Source organism: Pongo abelii, chromosome 2 (genome assembly GCF_028885655.2).
Source record: "Pongo abelii isolate AG06213 chromosome 2, NHGRI_mPonAbe1-v2.0_pri, whole genome shotgun sequence".
Classification (NCBI taxonomy): Eukaryota; Metazoa; Chordata; class Mammalia; order Primates; family Hominidae; genus Pongo; species Pongo abelii.
In genome coordinates, this window is record NC_085928.1 from 189,415,892 (window position 1) to 189,432,500 (window position 16,609).

The 16,609-nt window shown below is 38.5% G+C and overlaps 1 protein-coding gene across 3 annotated transcripts in view; it reads right to left on the reverse strand.

The window, feature by feature from the left end:
- GNB4 (G protein subunit beta 4) overlaps nucleotides 1-16,609 on the reverse strand; it is a 55,597-nt gene that overhangs the window by 35,576 nt on the left and 3,412 nt on the right. Inside the window, exon 2 of one of the 3 annotated variants that reach the window (XM_054553029.2) lies at nucleotides 5,765-5,920. The exons of the other annotated variants lie outside the window; for them this stretch is intronic. The gene's annotated coding sequence lies outside the window, so the exon portion shown is untranslated. The remainder of the gene's footprint in view (nucleotides 1-5,764; nucleotides 5,921-16,609) is intronic. 3 annotated transcript variants of the gene reach the window in all.

Sequence of the window (16,609 nt, forward strand, 5' to 3'; positions counted from 1 at the left end):
TCCCTTCACCAAGGACTTTTAAAGAGAACTGCCTACACATGACCCCACTTTCTCACATGAAATTCTGAGTTCTCAAACCTCATGTCCAGCAGGCTCCGGCTATGTTTGGGCAGGCATGATGGAAAGGGAGCGTAGTTATAAGGCAAGGGGCTGAGAAATGTTGCTAAGCTGCAAAATCAGAACCCTTGTGATGCCTGTGCCAGACAACCGCAACCTTTCTTTGGATGTCTAACAAGAAATGTCAAAGCTGCCCTTTTTTCCCCTTTCCTTTTTGCTGCTAAAAAGAGGAACTAACTTTTCACTCTTTAAAAAAAAACACAACTGATTCATTTTGTCACTTGGGAGAGAGAACATTCTGATTACACAGATTTTTTGGTGATCTTTTCTTCTCAGCCAACAACTGTTGGATTCCTGAGAATACCAATAAAGCATGAATCTAGCACAGACCAATAGATTAGAAACCACTCTCAAACAAACCTAAAGGCTGACTAGGGTAAAACAAGGCCATAGGATGCCCCAGGTGAAGCCTAATATGGCAAGTCCTAGTAAATATGTTTGAAGGTAAAAGGATCCGAAGTGGCCAAACTGTATTGACATGCGTGTACATAACATGACTATAGAAATTTTTAATTCTTGGAAACAATACTATTACATCAGGTATAGTTTAGTAAGTAGCTCCCTCAGGCTGTTTATCTAAAGCATGCGTAAATTCAAGGAAGGGAAGGTCTTTAGGGACATATTTTGACAGCAGAAAAGAAAGTCATCTAACCACTTGCCCTCCTGCAGTTCCTTTACATCCATAGTTTAATAAGAAACAGAAATCAGGGAAGTGGCAAAAGGATGTCTGAAGCTTTATGATGTGAGGAAAAGAAAAATATGGAAAGTGGGGGTGGGGGGTGGAAATTGGCAAGGCAGTCACCCACTACTGAAGAAATCCTCCATTGGGTCTTAGCCAGGCGGACTAACTGCAGCATCAATTAATTCAGTGTTCCTTAAAGTTTAAAATAATCAAGAGCCCAATGTGAGAAGGGAGTAAACCAAAAAAATCATTTCTCACTGATCAGACTTTTCCTGAAATAATGATAAAAACACGAAGTGATTACAGACAGAAAGTTTTTCATCTACACTAGTTATAGACAAAACAGAAAATTGAGTGGGACTTCTCCCTATAACACAGATCTGATAAATGAACCCCAAAGATGAAGACAAAGAGGCATCAAGCATGCTATTTAAAAAAAAACAAAAAAAACAAAAAAACAAAACCCAAAAGCTTTCAACATAGGGGAGAAGAATCTCCCCAAAGGCTTACCAACAGTTCAATGACCAGCTGTACCCTCCACCCCCACCACACAGACACATCCACTGCTGACAATTTTTATAATTATTCCTATATATGAGAGAACTGGGGAGATGAGAAAAGATCAACTATAAGAGCTAGCAGCTTCCAGCTGGGCATGGTGGTCCACACTTCTAGTCTCAGCCACTCAGGAGGCTGAGTGGGGGGATCGCTTAAGCACAGGAATTTGAAGCTGCAGTGAGCTACAATCACACCACTGCACTCAAACCTGGGAAACATTTTAAAAAGAGATCCTGTCTCTAACGGTGGAAAAAAAAAAAGCAAGCAGCTTCAGTTGGGTAAACACAAGGTATCTATGATGAGAACATAGATACCTCAAAAGAACAAAACACCAAAAAAAAAAAAAAAAAGTCACAGACTGAGAAAAGATAGTTGTAAGCTAAAATTCAAATAATGAATTAGCATCTAGAATTTTTCAAGTAATTATTTCAAATGAATCATTAAAAAGACTAACAATCCAACAGGAAAATGTGCAAAGATACGAACTGGCAAACCACAGCAGGAAAAGCTTCAGAGGACCACATACAAATGAAAGACACTCAACCTCAGGAATCAGGGAAATGCAAATTAAAATAAGATAGAATTTCATGCCTATTAAATAACATTTTATGTCTCAACCAACGGTTGGCAAGGTTGTAGAAACGGGACATATTCAATGGGACAACTCTTGGGGAAGCAATTTGGCAACATCTAACAAAGGTGACGACACATATCTTTCAACCTGACAATTCAATTCTGCTTCTGGATATATAAGCCCTAAGGAATCTATAGTACATGTGCACAGGATTGAACAGTGTTCATACAGCACTACTTATAATAACAATAAACTGGAACACCAATGCCCACTGACAGGAGAACTGATCACTGTAGTGTTTTCACAGTGAATTATTATACAGCAGTGAAAACAAATGAACTAGTTACATGCAACATAGATGAATCTTTAAAATAATATTGGGAGGAAAAAAAAGCAAATTCCAGAAGACACACATTGGCATCATATCCCTTTTATAAAATTCAAAAAACAACTACAACTAAATGATACATTGCTTAAGAATGCACACAATGGGCCAGGCGCAGTGGCTCACACCTGTAATCTCAGAGCTTTGAGAGGCCGAGGTGGGAAGATCACTTGAGGCCAGGAGTTTGAGACCAACCTAGCCAATGTGGTGAAACCCTGTCTCTACTAAAAATACAAAAGTGAGCCAGATGTGGTGGTATGTGCCTGTAGTCCCAGATACTCAGGAGGCTGGGGCATGAGAATTGCTTGAACCTCAGAGGCAGAGGTTGCAGTGAGCTGAGATCACACCACTCCACTCCAGCCTGGGCAACAGAGCAAGATTCTGTCTCATTAAAAAAAAAAAAAAAAAAAAAAGAAAGAAAGAAAAGAAAAAAAGATAAAAAAGAAAGAAAAGAAAAAAAGAATGCACACAAGCTGGATGCAGTGGAGTGGTGGATGCCTGTAGTCCCAGCAACTCCAAAGGCCGAGGAAAGAGGATCGCTTGAACCCAGGAGTTCAAGGCTGCAGTGAGCTATGCCTGCACCACTGTACTCTAGCCTGGGCAGCAGAATGAGACCCTGTCTCTTAAAAATAAATAAATAAAATAAGCAAGCAAACATAAATATATAAAAGTGAGTGCTATAGGAATCAAAGGTGAGTACATTTATAATTTATCCAACTCTTGTACCTGAAGTTCACTGGGAGCAATAAAATAAATGAAATGGAATAAAATAAAAATAAAGAAAAAAGAAAATGAAGCTTAGGCAGGTTAAATAACTTGCTTAAGATCAGAGGTAGAGTTCAGATTTGAATCCAAGCATATGACTCTGAAACCCAGGCTGTTTACCACTCTGCCATACGGCCTCTTTTCAAAAGGCATCTTAAGACCTCTTTGCTCAATCTAATGATCCTCCCTCCTTGTTGAAACTTTATTCCTAAGGCTTTCATGAACCCATACTTCTCTGATTATACTTGTACTTAATTATTCCTTCTTTTTACCTTTGTGGGTCCTTCTCCTCCATTCATTTAAATATTGATTTATGTGTCCCAGGGTTCTATCTACATCAAGCTAGTTAAGAAACTTTCCTCTTGGGAGGAAGCAAAGCTAAAGAGGAATATGAGATACACACACCATCCCTTTCTTTTGCAAAAAAAAATCAGAAGGGGACAATGTAATCACCAAAGAATTTCAACCAATAGTGATTTTTGCTCAAGATCACATTGGAGCTGCCTATCACAATCTTCAAAGTGGCATTAACATCGCTAAGGCAATTTTAAACTAATAATTAAATAGAAATTGTTTCATAAACACAGTGCTCTTATTTTGTTACCATAACTTCTTGACTAAGCACTGTTTCAACATGAATATTTGATTCATTTAACACATTTTAAATAACTATCACATAGTGAAAGCATTGTTGAGCAGAAAGCAGCATATCAGTTATCTTTTAAGAGTTCAGCTGTACCAGTTACAAATATCAAAAGATACTAATGAGCCATTGTATCCAAGCCAATTTGTTAAATAAAATGGAAAAAAATACACTTGCATAATTCGAATGGCCTTCTCACTCCATGCCTTAGAATGTCCACAGAACTTTTACTGAAGCAAGGCATTATGCAGGCTGTACAATTATACTGCTGTGTTAGTGAACACATTTTAATCTGTACAAGAAAAGAAAATACAAGTATTTCTTAGCTACTAAGTTTCATACCGATCATGAAAGCTCATATAAGCCATAAAAAATGTCATTTTAAATTGCACTTTAAAAATGTAAGGATAGGCCGGATACAGTGGCTCAGGCCTGTAATCCCAGCACTTTGGGAGGCCAAGGCAGGCAGATCACCTGAGGTAGGGAGTTCGAGACCAGCCTGACCAACATGGAGAAACCCCGTCTCTACTAAAAATACAAAATTAGCCAGGTGCATGCCTATAATCCCCCAGCTACTCGAGAGGCTGAGGCAGGAGAATCACTTGAATCCAGGAGGCAGAGGTTGCAGTGGGCCGAGATCATGCCATTGCACTCCAGCCTGGGCAATGAGAGTGAAACTCCATCTCAAAATAAAATAAAATAAAATAAAATAAAATAAAAAAAAAATGTAAGTACAAACTACTTTTGCTTCTCTAAAAGTCTATTCATAATTTTTAATTCGTTACAAATTTTCTAGTATTCTACTTTTCTTTTTGCAATACAAATTTATATTTCTTACGCTTGATAATTTCTAAAAACCATAATGAATCAGGTACAATATTTAAAGCTTTTATGATTTTTTTTTAACCAAGAAATTTTAAAACACGCATGCCCACCCACCCCAAGTATTCCATACACAGACATCTCCACATGGCTTTCTTTCTCAGGAAGTTAGTCAAAACCGTACAGCTGCATGGGGCAAGTGGATAAGAGAGGAAAATAGAAGTTGCAGATGCTGAAACTGTAGCATATGGCATTAACTTTTGGTTTTTTATCTTGTTTTTTGTTTTGCTACCAAGTTACTCATTATATTGAGCATTTTTAAGTACCCCTAAAGTAAAACAATTCAACTTCTTGTGAACTGAAGGCAGGCTGTTTTGTGTTCCAGGAAATAAATAAGGCACTGCTCTCCAGTCTATTTCCCTTCACCTAACTGTTATGTCCTGGTAGGGTTTATTCTCTCACCAAATATTTACTCAATGTGCCAGGAACTGGGGTTACATATGAATAAAACTTAGGCCCAGGTCTCAAGGAGTTTACAGTCTAAAAGGGAAGACAGACATATAAATACATACACACACAGGCCCATAATCCATTACCCTAAACCCTAGGGCCAGATATATTTCAGAATTTGGAAGTTTCCAGGTTTTAGAAAGGTATGTTCATTGTATTGGCATAACACCACAACCAGACCCCAGAGCAGCACCCACAGAGTCAAGAATTAAAATTTCTGAAGCAAAATGTAAAGCATGTTCATACGAGGTAGGAAAAAAACAGACTAAGAACCTATAACCCCAGCACTTTAGGAGGCCGAGGCAGGCGGATCACTTGAGGCCAGGAGTTCGAGACCAGCCTGGCCAACATGGTGAAACCCCATCTCTACTAAAAATACAAAAATCAGCCGGGCATGGTGGCATGAGCCTGTAGTCCCAGCTACTTGGGAAGTGATTCATAAGAATCACTTGAACCTGGGAGGCGGAGGTTGCAGTGAGCGAAAGACTGCACAACTGCACTCCTGATTGGCAACAGAGCAAGTCTGTCTCAAAAAAACAAAAACAGACTAAGCAATAGCTTCATGTTATTATAGTTTAGGTCACACTGTGCCACCAAATGAGTTCAGGTCGTATAAGGTTTTGCCACTAAATTATTTATGAAAAGGAAAAAAAAAAAACCTGTAGTTTTCAAGAGTATTTGGTGTTTTTAAATTGTTAAGAGACTGACCTGTAATACACATGAGGACTGCCTGGCACAAAGGCAGGACAGGCCAGGCGCAGTGGCTCATGCCCATAATCCCAGCACTTTGGGAGGCTGAGGTGGGCAGATCACTTGAGGCCAGGAGTTCAAGACCAGCCTGGGCTACATGGCAGGTATCCATCTCTACAAAAAAAAAAAAAAATTAAAAAATTACCCAGGTGTGGTGGCATCTGCCTGCAATCCCAGTGCTTTGGGAGGTCGAGGCGGGAAGATCACTCGAGCCCTGGAGGTCCAGGCTGCAGTGAGCTACGATTGTGCCACTGCACTCTAGCCTGGGCAACAGAGTGAGACCTCATCTCAAAAAAAAAGAAAAAGAAAAAGAAAAGGCAGGATTACCCCTGAACTTAAAAAGTACTAACTAGGAGTTAGCCAACCAAGAGATAATATTTATTGAGCATTTATTACGTGTATGTACACAACTCTGTGTAGTAACTATTTAGTTCTCAAAACAACCTCAGAAAGTAGGTACCAGTATCATTCTCATTCCACAGACAAGGAAACTTTACACATGGAGGTTATGGACCTTAGCCAAGTTCACACAACCTAATGGAGCCAGAGATGACTACTTACAGTGTGACCCCGGAAATTCTTTAACTACTCTAAGTCTCCATTCCTTCATCTGTGCAGTGGGGATCTCTACCCCCATGGGATTGTTCTGGGAATTAAATAATACACATTTTTTAATGTCTTGGGAAATTTAAGTCAATTTGGCCCAGCAAGGGAAATATATGAAGAAGCTATAGCCATGAACACTACTCAGGCTAATATCTACAGTGATTACTTGACAGATCTAATAGTATAGTGCTCTAAACAAAAATGGAAAAAGAAATGACCAGAAGGAAGTCCTTTCTTGGCCTTATGCTGCAATTTAACTACTTCTTCCTCTACTGAACTCCTTAAGAAGCATTGGGGCAACTGTTGATAAAGGCTGTGTTTTATTTTCTGGGAGAGGACTAAATCCATGAGCACTGTTTAATTTGCACCAGGACTCTCCTATTGAGGGGTAGAGGAGAGTGGTTTCAAAGGGGGACAGAGAATAGAAGAAAACAACCAGTTATTTGAAGGGCTTTCTCAAACTACATCCACATCCTGAAGATTTAAATACTTGCCCCACCGCATTAGCAGCACCTGACTCTATGGCCCATCCCCCACCCTAAGGCCTTGACTCTTCAAGTGTGTAAGGGCAGAACCAGGGTTGATAACCACTAATTTAACCAAACAGTTTCAATCTGTGGTTCTCAGAGTGTGGGGACCAGCAGCATCAGCATCACGTAGAAACCTGTTAGAAATGCAAATTTATAAATCCCTTCCCAGGACTACAGACTCGGAAACCTTGAGGGTAGAGCCCAGCAATCTGTGTTTTAGCAAGTCTTCACGGTAAGTCTGAAGCTCTCTAGAGTTTGAGAGCCACTGGTCTAAGCTCTTATTTACACAAGCAGTTTAAGATCGTGTGATTGGAGGTAAGTTCAAGAACTTGTGTTCATGCAGTAATCACTTCCTAAAAATCACTAAACTGGCACTTATATAATCTTCCTGATCAGATAAAACATCTAAATACTTACACATAAAGACATCTGTGAAAGGAAAATAAATCTTGGAACCCCAGACTCACTAAGCCTAAAGGAAAAGTCAAGCTGGGTCATGCAAACCTGCCTCCCATTTTGGCTCCTAAATAAGATGGCTACAAAGATGAAAAGCTACACACCTCCCTCACACTTTGCCCACGAGGAAATCCTTGTGGGCCCTGAGATCTCTACCCTAAAGCAGTTCTGTTGAAGCTCACCATGGCAATGTGAACTGATAGCTTATCTTCACAGGTGTGGGGACATAGGACAGAACTCAAAATCATCCCTCCATTTACCTGAGACAAATGTATATCTCACTGCTTCTTCTGCTCTATTTGTCTATGCTGTCTTATGTAAAAATACAGATTCGCTGATTCAAAGGCATGGAATATTTTCCCCTACTGATTTCTCACATGAAAATTGTGTATTTCCCAATATCCTGCCCTTTCTCCTTTAAATACTGAAGCCCTCAAAATCATCTTCAGAGAAAGGCATAGACCTGCCTCCCAGGCACACATCCTTAACTTTGGCAAATAAACCTCACAAAGTGATTGAGACTTGCCTCAGATGTTTTCTTTGATTTACACATTAAAAGGAATATAGATTTCAAAAAATTATCCTTGTTCTTAATTCATTTTAAAGCAAAATAACTTCTCATATATGAATTGTGATAAGATTTTGAATTTTTTTCTAAAGAATGGCTTCAGAAAGGGAAAAGAAGTTCCTATATAATTGCAATTTTCTCAACACTCCCAACTTAAAATATTTGTACACAGAAATCATTAACAATTAATTCCTTGACATATTTCAGGTGTTATCTTCTCTTTCCTTGAGAGAAACAATGCATCAAACAGAACTGTGATTTTTGGGGGGCAGCTATACCTCCTTTGGTCTTACTTTACTCTTAAAGAAATATAAGAATGAAATAAATACCAAGGTCCGGAAGGACAGGCTTAGTTAGGAACCAAGCTGTCTTCTTTTATCTTGAAATGTTCATGCTACCTAAAAAAAGAGACACTTGAGACTTTTTTTTTTAAAATTAAGACTTAAATGAATTAATCTTTGTTAAAGTAGCAAAGTACATGAGAAAATACCGAGAAAATAGTGTTTCATGTACTTTGGGAATTAAAAAGGGACTTAGATTCTGAAATGCCAGCTGACTTTTACATGTTTTATTACTTTTTTTTAAAGAACTTGTGATTACGTTTTCTGAACAATGTGATCAGTCGATATAGGCACAAATTGACCAAGAAGAAAAACAAGTTCTTTCTCCATGTATCATAAATGGATCCATTTGGGGTGAACACGGTTAATAATTAGGGGTTATGACATTGAACAGGATATGTCATCAATGCAGAATCTAAACAGGGATGGTAAATTCCAATACCCAGTAAAATTTCATGCATAAAAATAAAAAATGAATAGGAATTCATGGAATTAAAACCTAATGCAGAGTACATGTCTTAAGTATAGTGTTGATATGTTTCTATTCTTTCAGTGCATTTTTTTAAAATTGCTATATATATGTGTATATATGTATATATGTATTTATGTGTATATATGTATATCTGTGTATATATGTATATATATCTGTGTGTGTGTGTGTGTATATATATATAGAGAGAGAGAGAGAGAGAAAGATACAGTAGCAGCTTTAAATGAATAAGTTTAAACTCTTTTCCAGTCAACATTTTGGGTAAGTTTTCAAAATGATTTTCTTCTGCATTGTTCCTATTATTTTCACCTATACTCCTAAAAGCACATAAGAAATGAGTATTATTCCGATCTACTGTCAATCTAAATCATCATGTGATTCCTTCTTCCACTCAACAAACATGTATTTAACAGCTACCCTGTGCTAGGCACAGAAACACACCCCATCAGAAACATTCATCCATTGGAAAAACAGGTAAGTAACAATACAGCCATGCATCACTTAACGATGGGAATATGCTCTGAGAAACACGTCCTTAGGCAATTTCATCACTGTGCAAACATCATAGGGTGTCCTCACACACACCTAGATGGTATTGCCTACTATACACCTAGGCTGTATAGTATATAGCCTATTGCTCCTGGGCTACTAACCTGTACTACATACTCAATACTGCAGGCAATTTTAACATCATGGTAAATATTTGTGTATCTAAACATACCTAAATATAGAAAAGACAGTAAAAACATGGTAAAGCCAGGCATGGTGGCTCATGCCTGTAATTCCAGCACTTTGGGAGGCCAAGGCAGGTGGACCACGTGAGGTCAGGAGTTTGAGACCAGCCTGGCCAACATGGTGAAATCCTGTCTCTACTAAAAATACAAAAACAAACAAAAATTAGCCAGGCTGGGTGGCCGGCACCTGTAATCCCAGCTACTTGGGAGCTGAGGCAGGAGAATCGTTTGAACCCAGGAGGCAGAGGTTGCAGTGAGCCAAAATCACACTACTGCACTCCAGCCTGGGTGACAGAGTGAGACTCCGTCTCAAAAAAAAAAAAAAAAAAAAAAAAAGATATTATTGTCTTATGGGACCATCACCCTATATACAGTCCACTCATTGCCTGAAACATCTTTTTTTTTTTTTTTTTGAGACGGAGTTTCACTCTTGTTGCCCAGGCTGAGTGGCACATGATCTCAGCTCACTGCAAACTCCGCCTCCTGGGTTCAAGCGATTCTCCTGCCTCAGCCTTCTGAGTAGCTGAGATTACAGGTGCCCGCCACCACGCCTGGCTAATTTTGTATTTTAGTAGAGACGGGGTTTCACCATGTTGGTCAGGCTGGTCTCGAACTCCTGACCTCAGGTGATCCACCTGTCTCGGCCTCCCAAAGTGCTGGGATTACAGGCGTGAGCCACCAAGCCTGGCCGACTGAAACATCGTTATGGGGCTCATCACTATAATCATATTAGAGTGTAAATGCTATGACAGAACTTGTATTTAAAGTATTACATCATTGAAACCAAATGTTTATGAGAATGTGGCTGAACTCAACACACTAAGGATTTCTCTTAAATTTTACACAATACGTTTTGAAACTATTGTCCATGAATTCACTGAACCCATTTTTAGTATGCTTATATTTTCACCTGTACTACTTCTTAAAGTAACAAGTTCTGTAAATTTACTGTCAGCTCTGTAAAATAGCAGGACATTTCCTTTTACTTAGTCCTAAAACTACCTTCTTTAAGAGGAGCCTCTTGGTTTTAGTACTCTAAGATTTTGTGAACTAAACATTAGAAACATAAATTATGATCATGTAAATTTAAAATCATACATTTAGCCTGTCTTTTCTCACATGACCCACTCAAGCATTATCATCTCTTGGATTTTTTTTATACAACCACATGTAGTTATCTCTGCGTTACCAAGTCACACAGTCCTATGTCACTTTTTTTTTTTTAAGAGATGGGGTCTTGTTCTGTTGCCCAGGTTAAAGCACAGTGGCACTGCCATCCTTGCTCACCACTGCAGCCTTGAACCCAGTGGTTCAAATTATCTCCGACCTCAGCCTACCAAGTTGCTGGAACTACAGGTATGCACCATCATGCCAAGCTAATTAAAAAAAAAAAATTTTAGAGATGGGGTCCTTACTATGTTGTCTAGGCTTGTCTTGACATCCTGAGCTCAGGCTGTCTTCCCACCTCAGCCTCCTGAGCAGCTGTGTGATCCACCATACCTGGCAGTTTTGTATCACTTTAAAGTCACATAACTTGCTTTTGTTTTACCAGAAACAACCCTTTAAATTTACCAGACTTGGTTATATATTATTTTTGGTTACATACAAAAATTTTAAAAATCAATCCCACCATTAAAGGGTTAGAATATGACAACTGGGGATATCAGATTTTCATCCAACAAATGTTTATGAGTGCCTCACAAGCATCACCATCTAGCTTATTTGCTAACTCTGCTTCATAGGACAAAATGTAACTTGTGCAATTACCATAGCCATGGAAAGGTAGCTACAATTCCTTATGTTCATAGTTTTAATAAAAGTAAAACATCTTATGGCTGAGCACGGTGGCTCATGCCTGTAATCCCAGCACTTTGAGAGGCTGAGGCAGTTGGATCACCTGAGGTCAGGAGTTCGAGACTAGCCTGGCCAACATGGTGAAACCCCATCTCTACTAAAAATACAAAAATTAGCCAGGTGTGGTGGTGCACACCTGTAATGCCAGCTACTTGGGAGGCTGAGGCATGAGAATCTTTTGAGCCTGAGAGAAAGAGGTTGCAGTGAGCCGAGATCTCACCATTTTACTCCAGCCTGGGTGACTGAGTGAGACGTCTCAAAAAAAAGGTAAAATATCTTAAAGTTACCAATAATAAGTAGAAATAGAATACAGCATCCAGTGTCTTTCACTGTAGATTTCATTTTTCTTAACAAAGCCATAATGCCTACCTATAAGATAAAATTTTAGAGGTTTTAGTTAACAAATAAGTGTACTTACGATGATACTGTTCTGAGATGAGCAGATATCCATCTCTGCTACCTCAGGATCACACTTCATTTACCAAAATATTATACAATTACTGTCTCAGGTTTAGATTAGCAGCTAATTAATAACTCAAGTTATTTGGGATTCCATCCCATCCCCAATTCTCTACCCCTACCACTAATGCTCTCAGAATCTATCATTCAAAGGGTCTTATCTCTACCATGCAGTTTGAATAGAATATTCATTTTTTGTTACATATAGTCACATTTAGTTTTGTTCTACTGCTGATTTTCCTATTGATGTTTTTATCCTACAATACTCTCTATCACATATACCAAGACTGCTCTTAAACGCCTTAAGAGAACACACAATCCCCCCGATTCTTCAGTATCCTCTCATAATCTGTCTAGTCATCATTTCTAAAACCTTTGCAAAGATTTTTTTGCATTAAAAGGTGAGTCAACACATAAACATGAATGAAATTTACATACTAACCTATCTCTATCTTCTTCATGTCTTACAGCAAGGAGGAGTCTGTGGTTTTTTCATTTTTCCCCCCAAAGAGTTTCCCTGGTGATATATTCAATAATTAATGAACCAAATGAAATCTCTTGTTCATAAATTTTAATTCCCATAGTAAGGTTAACACAAACCATGAAAACTAATATCTAAGTTTAAAATTTTTAAATACTAAGTTTTTTTGTTTTTTAGACCACATGGCAAGGAGATCACATTTTTCAGGGTGGTTTTTTTTTTTTAACCTCTCAACAGCTTCCCTAGAGCCCATTTAACACGTAATGCAGATAACTAAGATCTCTTGTTGACAAATTTCAATTTCCTCAAGTAATTAACTGCCTACCATGTTCCATTTAAATACACAATTTCGCCGGCACAGTGGCATGCACCTATAGTCCCAGCTACTTGAGAGGCTGAGATGGGAGGATTGCTTGAGCCTGGGAAGTCAAAGCTGTAGTAAGCCATGATCGTACCACTGCACTCCAGTCTGGGTGACAGAGAGAGACTCTGTCTCAAAAAGTACATACATACATACATACATACATAATTTAATTTGCAGAATTCTAGAATGTCTTAAATTATTTCCTTATAAAAACTAGCCACCGTAAGCCTTTTTAACTATCCTAAACACAATGTATATAATTTACGTCACATGCCAATTAGACATAAAACCTCATTCAGCTTAAGCTGCCTTACTGGGTTTTTGATTTCACATTACCAAGTAGTTAATGACCAATTTTCATATTTTAAACAATCTCTGGGTAAAGATGTTTAGTTAAAAAACTGAATATAAAAATAAGGAGAAGAAAACTGAGTCAAACCATTGCTAAGTGTTGCCATTAAAAAAAAAATTAAAAATCCTATATAAGAGCCTAGTGATTATTAGCTCTTTGAGCATAGGGGCCATCGTCCTCATCTTGTCCCTCCCAAAGTAGTATTCTTTTTTCAGCTATAGAGAAATTGATAGAATCTGTTCCATAGAGAAAGCAGATTTCATCAATTTCTCCACAGCTGAAAATTCATGACAAGCTAAAAGTAAGAGAGTAGAAACAGCATGGCTTCTCAAAAGAGTACTTTATACTTTTTTTTTCCTTTCTTTCTTTTTTTAAGACAAGGTCTCCTCTGTCACCCAGGCTGGAGTGCAGTGGATGATCATAGTTCACTGCAACCTCTGCCTCCTGGGCTCAATCAATCTTCCTACCCCAGCCTTCCAAGTAGCTGGGACTACAGGCGTATACCATCATGCCTGGCTAATTTTTGTATTTTTTTTGTAGAGATGGGGTTTCACCATGTTGCCCAGGCTGGTCTTGAACTCCTGGGCTCAAGAGATCTGCCACCTCAGCCTCCCAAAGTACTGGGATTACAGGCGTGAGCCACTGCAACTGGCCAACACTTTTGAATAGGTAAGAATTAATGTTTAAGGATATTTATTAACCAATTGTTTATATGACAAAAAATTCAAAATATAAATAGGAGAGTAGATACGATGCATTCATACAATGAAACATTATGCAGCTATTAAGAAGACAGTGTTAGTGCTCTGACTTGCAGAGATACTAAGAATAATGATATCTTCTGAGTGAATTCTTTTTTAGAGGGTTCCTACTGCAAGTAAGATAAGCATCTCGGTGGGAGTTTGTCCTTACCCAGTAAGGTATACTAAATTTCCTTTGTAATAACTATACAGTATATGAACAAACCCTGCTAAAGCCAAAAGCGGAGGAACAATTAAGCTGTTACTGCCATAAATATTAAATATATACACTAAGAGAAACTTTATATTATTTTAGCAAGTCAGTAGCATCTGAGCGTAGAAACATTTCATGTGATTTCTATTTCAAAAAAGATAAAATAACACATCTTTCAGCAATTCTGGAAGAAAAGGCTCTCTATAAACATACTGGAAAATGGAACTGAGGAACACACACGGTGAACTTACCAAGCATTTTTCTGTCCATAACTATTGCTCCAAAGGAAATTCTCCGGTCCCTGCACCATCCACGGGACCTTCGCACAAAGGCAGTAGTGAAGCATGATGATTTAGGGCACTGACTCTGGTCCTCCACTGCTGGAGTTTGAACACTGGCTTCACCACTTGCGTACGTTAACCGACACATGGTAAAGTCAATAAAGGTTCACTGAAATTATTACTATGATTGAGAGAAAGAGATCTTTGAACTAAAGATGGAAAAATATTAAAATACTTCAAGGGACAGAAGTATATTTAAGCAGGAATTCTTTTAAGAGATCCAAACATTTTGGGTGTGCTCAATAGGTTATTTTTTCACCCTAAGCCAGATATCTCTTCAAATCTGTGGCTCATTTTCTTTTCTTTCTTTCTAATCTTATTATAATTATTCAGGAGGCTTAACTAAAATTAAAATTTTCAAATCTATTTTTTTAAGTTAATTATCCAGTTTGTGATCTAGGTTCTTGCATTTTAGTTTCTTGATCTATTCTACTCACTTGAGACTTATTACCATCACTCCACCAGAGGGCATACAAAAGAAAGGTGATAACGTGAAACACTCAAAGTTGATAACTTGTCAGCTTTCAGAGAAGCTTTAGCAGCATCACCAAACACCTTACATAGCACTAACGCTGTAAGATTCTCTGGAAACTGTCTTCTTCATTTGAAACGGCATTAGCTAAGATACAGCAAATATTAATTCATGCATTCATTCCTTCATTCAACAAATATCTGAGTCCTGACCATGTGCCAAACATATTCCAGGCTCTAGAGATTCGGGAGTAAACAAAACAAAACTTCCCATTGCCACAGTGCTTTGTTCTGTATCTGTCTAGGAGATAAATAATAAAGCACATCAATAACATAATTTTAAGTACAGATAAGTCGTATGCAAGAAAAAAACTGCAAGAACTTCAAGAGGTTAGAGGGTGAGGAGGAAGGCTATTTTCAAATAAATTAAGTAAGGACTGAATGAAATGAGAGGATGAGCTATGTCTTCATTGGGAGAAAGCATTCCAGGCAGAACAGCAAGCAAAGGCCCAGGCAGAAACTAACCTGACTTGCTGGACCTACAGCAGTAACGATGGCGAGGCTGGAAGAGAGTGAGCAGGGCAGAGAGCAGCAGATGAGACTAGAAGAGTGTGCCAGAGCCCAGTCACAGTTTCTTGATCATAGTAAAAAAAAAAAAAAAAAAAAATTCTGATTTTTTTTTCAGATGGGGTCTCACTCTATTGCCCAGGCACAAACGTGGCCCACTGCAACTTTGACCTCCTGGACTCAAGCAATCCTCCCGCCTCAGACTCCCATGTAGCTGAGACCACAGATATGCACCACCATGCCTGGCTAAAACGTTTTTATTTTATCTAACAATAATGGGTTCTGATGACTGAGATATAACCTGCTTTGATTTACCTCTTTTAAAGTTCATGCTGGCTGGTGGGAGACAGACAGTGGAAGCTGACAAACCAGTTGGGGGGCTCCTGCAGTCATCCAGGCCAGGGAAGAATACAGTTTGACACCAGGGCGGTGGTGGCAGTGTAGGTGATAGGAATGGTCAAATTAACTTTTTAAAAAAGATGGTCCAATCTGCAGTGATTTTGAAGGTAAAGCCCATAATACTTGCTGTTGAAGGAATAGATTTAGGATGAGTGAAATAGGGGAATTAGAATTTTTAGCCTGAGCAACTGGTAGATGGTGGTACCATTGACTGAGATGGAGAAGAATGAGAAACTGTAGCCAATGAGGCAGGATGAAAATCAGAAAGAGCGGTGTCCCAGAAGCCAAGGGGAAACGACATTTTGATAAGGAAGGAGTTATCTGTTGCCTGTGTCAAATGTGGCTGAAGATCCAGTTTAGCAAGACTGACATCCCTGGTGACCTGGAGAATTGTTTCATGGAATAGGAGGGATAATGTGTCTCTGAAGCGGGTTCAGAAGAAGACGGCAGATAGGGAGTAGAGATAGCCTACATGGAGTCTTTCAAAGATTTTCTTTTTGAAGCAAAGCTGCATTGTTATTGTTTGAAGTTTTATTTTTAACTTTTCATTTCTCCCAGTGCTGGGATTACAGGTGTGAGCCACCGTGCCCGGCCTGTTTCTTATTTTTATTTATCTTCTTCCACATTGAAAACCCCAGTTCCCAAAATATCAATGAATTTACTCATTTGCTCAATCCTATAATGCACATAAAATAGTTTCAGAATTGCTACACCTCTACCATACAAATAATAGCCTACTACACAGAGTTCAAGGTTATTTTTTCAGTTCTTTAATCTTTAATCCTGTGCTCAAAACTTACTTGGGATTTTTTTTTTTCCTTGTGGGAGTTGACATT